Source organism: Nicotiana tabacum, chromosome 3, assembly GCF_000715075.1.
Source record: "Nicotiana tabacum cultivar K326 chromosome 3, ASM71507v2, whole genome shotgun sequence".
NCBI classification, from domain to species: domain Eukaryota; kingdom Viridiplantae; phylum Streptophyta; class Magnoliopsida; order Solanales; family Solanaceae; genus Nicotiana; species Nicotiana tabacum.
This window is the reverse complement of record NC_134082.1, coordinates 160994506-161006064: the sequence shown is the minus strand read 5'-3', so window position 1 is coordinate 161006064 and position 11559 is coordinate 160994506.

Sequence of the window (11559 nt, the reverse complement as noted above, 5' to 3'; positions counted from 1 at the left end):
ATCATGTTTGGCACAATTGTCGATCAAAATATGGATATTGGGTAATGGGAAATTATCCTTTGGACTTGCTTTGTTGAGATTGCGATAGTCGACGCATACTAATTTTGCCGTCTTTCTTTGGTACAGGAACGATATTAGCTAACCAAACAGGATATCGAGTGACTCGAATGACCTTTGCTTCCAATTGTTTGGTGATTTCTTCCTTAATTCTCACACTCATATCAGGCTTGAATTTTCTCAGCCTCTGCTTGACAGGAGGCATTGTTGGATTGGTGGGCAATTTGTGGACCACTAAATCAGTGCTCAAGCCCGGCATGTCGTCATACGACCATGCAAAAACATCTTTGAATTCCATGAGTGCTTTAATTAACTCCTCTTGGATCTTTGGTTCCAGATGGACACTTATTTTAGTTTCTCGGATATTACTCGTGTCCCCTATATTGATGTCCTTGGTATCACTCAAGTTAGGTTTGATTTTTTCCTCAAAGTGAATTAACTCTTTACTAATCTCTTCAAAAACCTCATCTTCATCATATTCTGATTCATAATCACAATATATTTCTTGAATTAATGTTTCGGAACCAGATTGATTTTTAAGACTGGGCTGAGGATTCCTCATGCATGTCATATCACTAGAGCCAGTGTAAAAGGAACTGTACAGGAAAGAAGAAAAAGAAAAGAAAACTATTAGGAATGATAATAAAAAGGAAACTGCTTTTTATTGGATGATGAAAGATAACAAGGTTTGCACACTTCAAACAAACTGTAAGATAAGCTTTGGGATTACAACCTTGAAATAACCCAAACAAACTGAAAGAAAATCAAAATAAACTACCAAGACTCCTTTCGAATTGGGAGAGGAGTGGCTTTCCAATTATTGAGCTTTGTCTCTGGTCCAACGAATTGAACTTCTGCGTTGCTACACCCTTCTCCGCCTTCCAGCATATTCACATCACTAAACAATTTCTCGAACCTTTCAATTAATTCCTCCTCAGGATTAACCCGGGATTTAGGAATTGTTGTTATCGGGCGATTTTTAGCACCGGTCTTGACAAAAGACTTTGACAGATGTGGTACTGGTTTTGGAAGAACCCATGCTTGGTGTTTCAACTTCCTGGCCCTTATCACGTCATTGGCGGTGGGTATGAACCCTAAACCGAATGTTCCCCAGTTCTCGGGGAGAGATACTGGTTGTACAATTCCTTGCAAAGATAAGCCCAGACCTTTGCCGGGTATAAAGCCATTCTTCAGCATTTCATAAGCTACCATGACTGATGCAGAGGATATATTTGGATTCGAAAGGTATTTCCCTTCTGGAATTTTCTCTACCGACACTGTGTCGGACACTTGGTATACCCATGGTCCTTGGTCAATTTCTGTTCCCTCGACCGGTACAATGGTATTGTTGTGAGCATTTAAACTTTCTTCTCTATGCACGACTATTTCTTGATGGTCCCATTCAAACTTGACAGCCTGATGTAGTGTTGACGGGACTGCTTTAGCAGCATGGATCCATGGTCGACCCAACAACAAGTTGTAAGAAACAGTTATGTCCAACACTTGGAATTCCATTGTGAATTCAACTGGCCCTATAGTTAGTTCCAACACTATGTCGCCAAATGAATCTCTGCTTCCACCGTCAAATCCTCGTACGCAGATACTATTCTTTTGGATCCTCTCCTCTTTAATTTTTAATTTGTTTAAAGTGGAGAGAGGGCATATGTTTGCACTGGACCCATTGTCAACCAATACCCGGGTTACTACGGAGTTTTCACATTTCACGGTGAGGTAAAGAGCTCTGTTGTGCTCGGTACCTTCCACAGGTAATTCATCATCAGCAAGTGTAATTCTGTTTGTCTCAAAGATTCTGTTGGCTATTTTTCCCAAATGATTTACAGATATCTTTTCAGGAACATGAGCTTCATTCAGGATTTTCATCAACGCCAGACGGTGTTCCTCTGAATGGATCAGTAATGACAACAATGAAATTTAAGCGGGGGTCTTCTTTAATTGATCCACCACAGAATAATCATGGAGTTTCATTTTTCTTAAAAACTCCTCCGCCTCTTCTTCCGTCACAGCTCTCTTTGTTGGCATTGGATTGTTTTTAGTTTTTCTCAGCTCTTCGGGAGTAAAACATCTTCTCGAACGAGTCAAGCCTTGCACCTCACACACTTCTTCCTTGATTTCTTTGACCTTGTACATTACGGTCACCCGTTCATAGTTCCATGGGATGGTTTTGTTGTTGATGATCGGCAGCTGGATTACAGGTGCAATAATAACCCGATCTGTACGTGCTCCTTCCACGAATACAACGGGTTTGTTAGCAACCCCTGGTACTATCACTTTCGGCCTTTCTTGTTTTGCGGCAACTTTGCTCGATGACCCCTCATCGACTATCATAGACGGTTCATCACCATTTTTGTTCTGTTTAGTCACCGGCTTCTCCTCCATCAACTGCTTATCTGGCTTGGTTTCATGAGACTTGATCATCATGACAGTTTGTGACGGCTTCTTTGTCTCTCCATCAGCTTGTATGATTTCTATCATGTTAGCCTCTTGATGGGCTGGCATTGGATTTCTATTGATATTTGGAGCTTCGGGGGTTTGAACCTCGATTTTATTAGTATCAATCAGCTCTTGTATTGCATTTTTCAAATGCCAACATTTCTCCGTATCATGGCCTGGTGCACCGGAGCAATATTCACAGCTAATGGTGTAATCCAAATTCTTTGGAGGAGGATTGGGTAGTTTGGATTGTATTGGTCTCAGCATGTCTAGCTATCTCAACCTGTGGAACAGACTAGTGTAAGACTCTCCCAATGGAGTGTAAGTTTTCTTTTTCTGTTCCCTTTCTCCCCTGAATGCTGGCCTAGGCCTGAAACCTGGTCCGGGATAAGCTCGGGGGTAAGTATTTGGTGTGACAGGAGCACGCCAATTGGTGTGAACAGGTGGCTGATTGTATGCTTGAGCATGGTTAATGGCAAAATGAGGCTCTGAAGGGTGATAGTAATGTTGGGATGAATCATGGTGGTAAGCTGATTGGCGAGGTCGTTGTTGAATTATAGTAAAGTGGTGAACCTCTGGGTCCCGGCCAAATTCCTGAATCAACTACTGCTGCTTCCTCCCTTTTCTTTCTTCCGATTCCTCCTACCCCGCCTTGAATAGCTTGAGTAGTTGCCTTAATTGCTGAATAGCTCATGATTTTATTTGTTTTGAGGCCTTCTTCTACCATACCTCCCATCTTTACTACCTCGTTGAATGATTTTCCAACCGCTGATACCAAGTGGGCATAGTAAGTTGGTTCCAAGGCTTGGAGGAAGTAATCTACCATTTCGCTCTCCTTCATAGGAGGATCCACTCTTGCTGCCTGTTCTCTCCACCGAAAACCATACTCTCTGAAACTTTCATTGTGTTTCTTCTCAAATTTGGTCAAAGATAATCGATCTGGGATGATTTCCAGATTGTATTGGAAATGGTATGCGAATGCCTGTGCCAGGTCATCCCAGGTGTACCATCTTCCATGGTCCTGGCGTGTATACCACTCCAAAGCTGATCCGCTTAAACTTTTACTGCAGTAAGCCATCAATAACTCATCCTTTCCCCCAGCTCCTCGCATTTTGCTACAGAAACCCCTTAAGTGGGCTACTGGGTCGCCGTGCCCGCTGTATAGGTCAAATTTGGGCATCTTGAAGCCAACTGGCAATTGTACATTAGGGAATAAGCATAAATCTTTGTATGCTACACTGACTTGCCCACCTAATCCCCGCATGTCTCGAAACGACTGTTCTAGACTTTTGACCTTCCTGAACATCTCTTCTTGTTCAGCATTTTTGGCTGGCTTGTCAATTTCGGTTGGGAGATCAAACCGAGGAGCAGTTGAATTGATTTCGGAGGCTTTGAAGGTGGGCTCCGGGGGTAATATTGGTTGTCTTGGGCCTGGAATGTAGGCTCACTAGGAGATTTGTGAAATGTAGCAGGGGGAGGTGCTACGAAAACAGGAGTCATAGGTGGAGGAAGGTACGGAACTGGTTTTGGAGGTGGAGACTGTGGTGTCTGAGAGGTGGTGCCTCGGTAGTGCTGATAAATGGGGAAACTTGGGGATAATTCAGTGGTGATATTATCCTGAGTTTGGGTCATTGATGGAACAGGGTTATTTGGGTAAGATGGGGGTAACTGTCCTGTAGACCAAGCTTGGTACATTTCAGCCATTTGCTGCTTGAGCTTAAACATCTCTTCTTTCATTTTTCCGACATCCATCTCTTCTATCTCCATACCTGTGTCAACATCTGGGATAGACATACTTTCGGGTATTGGTCCTTTTGATCTTGTGTGATAGTGATAATATGCCAGTATACTCTTTAGAGAAACTAACTGCTTGAATTCTGAAAATGAACAAACTTGTTAGTTTTGAGAGTTTAACACATATATAATCACACGTTGAGATGTAATGCTCCTAGACAAATAATCCCTTTCTATTATGCATTCGCTCGGTTGCTTGTGTCGTCCCAGCTTTCTTGAAATTGAAAAATTGTCATTCGCTTTTATTTACTATATATATCTTTATCGTGGTGGTCGAATCTTAGAGATTGCCTACGTATCATGCCAAACATGAATCAGACCTTGCGTAGTACGGACCAAAGTCAATCGTGTTTATTCATTACACAAAGATGGAATTACATTTGAAAACTTTAAGAAAATAGCTTGAAACACACACACTTAAATCAAAATAAAAGATACAATTCATAACATCTCACAACATGCCCCACTTTCCACTTTTGTTCTCTAATATTGGATTATCTGCTCAATGTGGGGCTTGACCTGGATGGCCTCCCAGCGTACGATACATCCTTTCCAACTCCATTGCTAGATGACGAGCAAAAGTGGGCGCATGCTCTGTAAACCTTTCATAATCCATTCCTTGGCAGTTTACATAACTTTGAGATGTGAAGACTGCCAGGTCGTGGATTTGTGCCCTGAAACCTTGGAGACGTTGGTCTTGGTCTTGCAATTGCTGCTGACGAGTGGTGGCTATATCTCTGACACGGTTTTCACGATCTAAAGCTGATTCTAATAGAGCTCGGAGTCTGGCCTGCTCTAATCTTGCTTGCGATCTTTCCCTGTCGAGGTCTGCTTGTTGATATTCTCTGTTGCATCTTCTTGCCTCTTCAAGTTGTGCACGAAGCTGGTCTTCTGATCGCATCCAATAGTCTTTTTCCTTCTTGAATTGAGCCTTGTCTTTTTCGGATTGCCTATCTTGGCGTTCCTTGTTAGATCTGGCTTCTTCGTTTAATTGTTGGATCCTTTCTTTTGCTTTGCTCAATGCCCTTTCGTTTTCCGCAAGAATGGAATCATAATCTTGCATTTTTTCGAAGAGATTGGCGATGGTTTTTTGATCCTTCCAGCTCCTCTTTGGCGTTTCAGAGATTCTTTTCATTTTTTGGAATCGAGCATGAAGATTTTCATTCTCACAAGCTAGACTCTTTTTCTCGCCTTCGGCTTCTTGTTCTTGCAAATCTTTCTCTAAACTGAGGCTTCTTAGATTTTCTTTTAGGGCATGGATAGTTGCTTTGTACCCTTTTTCTTTTTCTCCCCAGATCAACCGCTCTTGGATTTTATCATTGAAGTTTTGAACATGGGGTCTTTTTGTTGGCCTTTTTAGCTCTGGTTCTGGTACATCATCCACGCAAGACCGTTTTTCGAACCACCTTGCATATCCAGGATTTATCTCACCTTTGGTAGTGTCTAGGACTTGAGTATCACTTTTCAAGTATCGGCACCCGTTCCATATCTGCTGAAGTAGAGCTTCGGGAATAGTGGCTTCTGGGTGTAATTCGATTACTTGCATACTCAAATCTTCCTCATCAGGAACTATTTGATATCTCCCTAGTTGCCTTAGGACTCTTAGTGGTGCATATGGCTGAATGCTTCTCAATCCCAATAGTAGTAGATAACTATTTGAGGTTGACATATGTATTACTTCTCTCATCGGGAGCCAATTTGATTTGCCGTTAAAGTTGATTTTCCGTTAAAGCCTTTAGACGAGATACCCATGCTTATATCCCTTCTGGAGCTTGATAATTTTTTGTTCTTTCCTCATAGCTCTCGATGCAATTAGCTTTGTTCGACCCATACTGTATGATCTTGGGTTGTTGTTGGAGATGTTCAATCACCCACATTTGCAACAAAATTTTGCATCCTTCGAAAACTTTCGCTCCTGATTTGCATAAAGTCAAAGCCCGATAAATATCTGATAGAATGATGGGGACAAGGGTGTGATTTTCTTTAGTGGTGAGGATTTGCACAACTTTTGCGGTGCGAATATCAATTGTTCGCTCTTTATTTGGGAAGACCATGACTCCTAGAAAAGCCACCATGAAAGCAAATCGACGGTGCATCTGCCAAGTGTCTTTGTTTTGCTTATTAGTAAGGCCTTTCTCATGAATTTCGAACCCATCTGACTTTCCAAACCTGGAATACAAAAAGTTGAAGGAACAACATCCATTGATGACATTGCTTTTCCTGATTTGACTGCTGATGTTCAGAAGACTGAAGAATCGATGTATTGAAGGAGCCTTTGTGAATATCAAGATTTGATTTCTTAAACTTCCGTCAAAACCAACATAGCCAGCTATCTCCTCTAATGTAGGAGTAAGCTCGAAGTCAGAGAAACGAAAAACATTGTGAACAGGATCCCAGAAAGTTACTAATGCCGTAATCAGATCATCACGAGGTTCAACTTTCATAATGTCCGTGAGATTTCCCAAATGCTTGACGACCCATTTTTGACCGTCTTCGCCTAAATCATACCACCACATTTGAAGCTGACATAGAAATTCTTCCGTACTTGTGGATGAGGGACTTTGTGTGGTGCTCATTTTGTATCTGAAATTTAATTTTAATGAAGTCAAAATTCATTTTGGAAAATTTATACTAAAAATCATTTCGAATTTTTTTAAAAACAACCCATTTTATTCCCTTCTTCTTACCATGATTTTATTTAAGCTGGTCAACAAGCATGTTCGAGGCGAATGAATGCACAAATAACAAGTAGGATGCATCATGATGGTCTTTTAATTTTGGGTTCACCTGTCCTAGACAGACCCAACCCCTGTGTTGAGTCTCCAAGGCCAAATGCATATGATGCAAATATTCGTTCCTACTAGGGATCCGGTACATGGCTGAGTTATTCTAAGTGTAAAACCTTAGGTTGATTGTTCTAAACCTGGCTTACCCAAACGGACAGTTTGAGCCGAAGCGGGGGTAACGTACCGGGAGCACGAAAGTCTGCCCGACCTAGTTACTTGTCCCAACTCCGTCTTATTTGGTATGACTTTAACAGAAAGGTGGGTCACGCGCACGTGTACACCATAAATTCAGAAGACTCAGAAAGAAGGGGGTTTCGTAGCAATTATATATATTCACAATTTAAATAATATTAAAGCGGTAAAAAAAACATTTAGCATATTAGCATATAAACAGTTGAAAATCATATAGTAAATAAAGCCAATTAACACAGATATTCAAGCTCGAATTCTTTAAACCCTGAACCAATGGTTCTGGGTTACAATAACAGTGTCCCCAACAGAGTCGCCAGAGCTGTCGCACCTCCTTTTTACCGTGCCCGCGGGGCGCGTGGGGAGTTTTCTCCAATTGAAGGACAGTTGAAACGGGATTTGTTTATTTGTTTTAAAGTCGCCACCTGGGAATTTTAAGGCGTCCCAAGTCACCAATTATAATCCCTGAATCGAGGAGAATATGACTCTGTTTATTATTCTGCGAACCAGAAATCCTGAGTAAGGAATTCTGTTAATCCGGAAGAAGGTGTTAGGCATTTCCGAATTCCGTGGTTCTAGCACGGTCGCTTAACTGTTTTTATTATTGGCTTAATTATCTTGATTTTTATTAAATACTTTTTGTTACGTGATTTTTCTACCGCTTTTACTTATTGTGATTAAGGACCCTTCTTTGAATCGAATTACGCGTACGTATACTCGTGTTATAAATTTTAAAAAAAAATGCGGAATTGTGTCACGCGTACGTGTACACAATAATTTTTTTGGTAATATATTTATTAAACAATCATTTTTCGAAATTATTGTCGAATCGAGAATATTTGTTTTTCTTGAATAGTGAACCGTACATCTCAGGTTTTTATGAAATTGATTTAACGCCTTTGGAAAAATCCTTTTATTAAATATTCACTCGAAGTTGCGCGTACGCATAATCCGAATTTTGCTTTTAAAAATATAATCAGGGTACGCGAACGTATCCCTAATTGCGCAAAATATTTGTAATGATATTATGGATTTTCCACAAATTGTTTATTATATCCATACATTTTATATGAAAATACTGAGAAATTCATATTCAAGGGGTGTCTTTAAATTCTTTTAAAAGAAATTCACAAATTTTGAATATTGCCCGTTGACTATAATTTCCGAGTATTAATTATGTTCATCCCAAGACTATTCAAACTCTCAATGAAAGGATAAATATATGATTAATGCTATTTTTTTTTGACAATTATATGCTAAAGAATGAATTGTATATAAAACTGAAAATAAATTATAAAGGAAAGAATATTTTCAAGAACTTTTATTATTATTAATTAGTGCAAGTTCTATTCTAATTACCATTGATATAAAGTTTTGCAATTTGTATCTTACTCTTATATACTTGTTTTGATCCAATAGGCGAAATTAACTTAATTAATTATGCCTATGATTGAATTATATATGTAATCAAATCCATTTGATTCTAGATCTATATGAATTATTACAACCATTAACTTTCGCATCGTACAAGTTCATAAACCCTTTTATTATTAAGAACGAGAACAAGTCTAACTGACTAAATAAAAATGAATATTGCATACAATATTACTTACCATATTTGACATCATAAACATAATGGATTATACGAACTCGTCTTTCAACTATAGATTATGAACACAACCAATATTATGCCAAAAGATAACTAATTGCAACCAATCATCATCTAGCTTTAAACAACACTTAATTAACTAACAAAATAAACTGATAGCATATTTTCCTTGATATTTCAGAATGTTCTATACCTGACTAACAATGTCATAGAACTTAACTAATAACCAACTTTCTGTCATATTCCTTACCTTAACAATTCAATCATAACTATACTTCAATGAAAATTTAGAAAATTAATCTTATTACAACACTTATACAGTCTTCAATGAAGGATATTTAACTTACAGTCATCCTATCAACATATATTTCTTATTTGATCAAGAAACAAAACTGAATTTTTAATTAAAGAGCTCCAATGAATAACATACATTATTACAATTCAAACTTCATTTATATGTCATGCTGAAACTCTTTCCAACATAGAATTTAAAAGGATATATATACCTGAAAATGAAGGTAGAAGGAGTAAATTTCAGCAGTAGCAGCAGTAACAAATTCAGCAGAATATACCAGTGTTCAACAGATTTGGTCAAACAGAACAAGGCCCGAGGAACTCAGAAACACAGTACAAGACTTCTTTAAAAGTTTCAGATTTTAAAACTGAACAATCTGTCTGATTCTAAAACTTTAGAAAAAGGAAAACTAAAAAGCTTTTAACTTCAAAAATCAGCCTTAATACTAGTGTCTGATGTAGAGTTCTTTTTTACTATTTCTGATTTTCTTTCTTTCCTTCTATCCTATATCTGATTCTGTTCTTCTCAATTTTCAGATTTCTATTTCTGATTTTTTTTTTCTCAATGTATCTCTCTCAGTTTTTCTCTCAAAAGCTCCTTAAAAAACTCTCTTAAAGATTCTCTAAGGTCTGTCTGCAAAACTCTCTCTATCTTTTCAGGTCTGTCCCAATTCCCCTTCTTTATACAAGTTTTCCTCCCCTAATGCTGCCTGGACCCCTTCTTTCTTTTAAAATCAGAAAATCCCATTCAAAATCTGCTTTACTACTTTAAATCCCATTATGTAAAACCTTTTCCCTGATTTTCAGCACTCCCATTACCCTTTGTTTCCCATTATCCCATTAAATTATAGCCACTAACATTACATTATAATACACTAGCACTAACACCCTGTTTTTACTGTTTCATTCCCAGAAATGCCTCTGAAATCCTGATGTTATTACTGAAAAAATCAGAACCTACTACAAAACAGATTCTAAAATCTGTATAACTTAATTATCCTTCTGATTTACAGCTATAACCAATCCTATTAACCTCCTAATACAATTGTATTTGACCAACTTTTGTAAACTTGAATTCAAACTTGACATTACAGCAATATTACACTGAATTCAGAACTAACAACATATTACTGAAATTATCATAACAATTCAGACTGGACTTAACATTGAACCAGAATCAAACACACACAGGATCATTGTCAATACTGACAATGCCCTAAAACTTTAATGTTCAGATAATAACATATATACAACCCTTATTTTGACAGATTCATATAAACCAGGATGATTTAACTGACAAGTATTAGTTAAAAATGATTATCTACAATATCTGTCAACAAACAGTACATAATAATAGAAACAGATTGTTTCAATCAGTATTATGAGAATTCGTAATATAACTAATCGACGAACTTAATCGAGTCGATTACACACATTGTAACTAAGCACAATCAACAGAAACAATTCACATTTAAAATCAGGTAGACGGGTAGGAGACAGTATGATAATAAAAGATGGGAAAATTACACAGACTAAAACAAACACAAAAATACATGTATAATACACAAAATAAATAGAAAAAATACCTTTGAATCTTCAATTTTATTCCGACTCGAACTCAACTTGGATTTCGGATTTTTTGTTTGAAATCAAACTGACCTTAGTCGAAGTATTTTCCACTGAAAATACTTCGACTAAGGTCGATTAAACCTCAATCTTCATTTAATATGAACGGAATCCAAAAGTTTGGTATTTTTAGGGTTTCAGGTTCTTGGATCTTAAATCCGATCATTTCTGGGCAGATTCGAAGGGAACCAAACATGATATAAGGGTGAGGGTAGCCTAGGGGTCATTTGGTGTTAGTTTGAAACGGATCTGAGTTTGTTCTTGTTTGGTCCGAATCTTCAAAAGAAGATTCGAGAAGTTCAGAACTGATTCGAGCCAAACTAACTTCAGATCCATACTCAGGATGACTAGGGGAAGCTGTGGTGTTGACTAGGTGCTGCTTGGTTTAGATCTGAACTTGGCTCGAATCTTCAAATGAAGATTCGAGAACCTTTAGGGAGATTCGAACCAAGCAGATAACATATTTGAATAGAGGGTGTTCAGGGGGTTCTGGGGTGTTAAGTTGGTGACCGGCGGCGTTGATGCCGCCGGGTTTCAGGCGGTGGAATCCTAGGGCGGCTAGGGTTAGGAGTGGGGGTTTGGGGGACGATGATGAATAGTGTAGGAGGGGGGGGGTGTTCAGTTAGGGGTCGGGGTAAGGGCTTGGGATTTATATAGGGGAATAGTGGGTGGATATTGACCGTTGGATTAGGCAGGATGGACGATTGAGATCTATTCACTTAACCAAACGGTGTCGTTTGGTTTAAGTTAGGG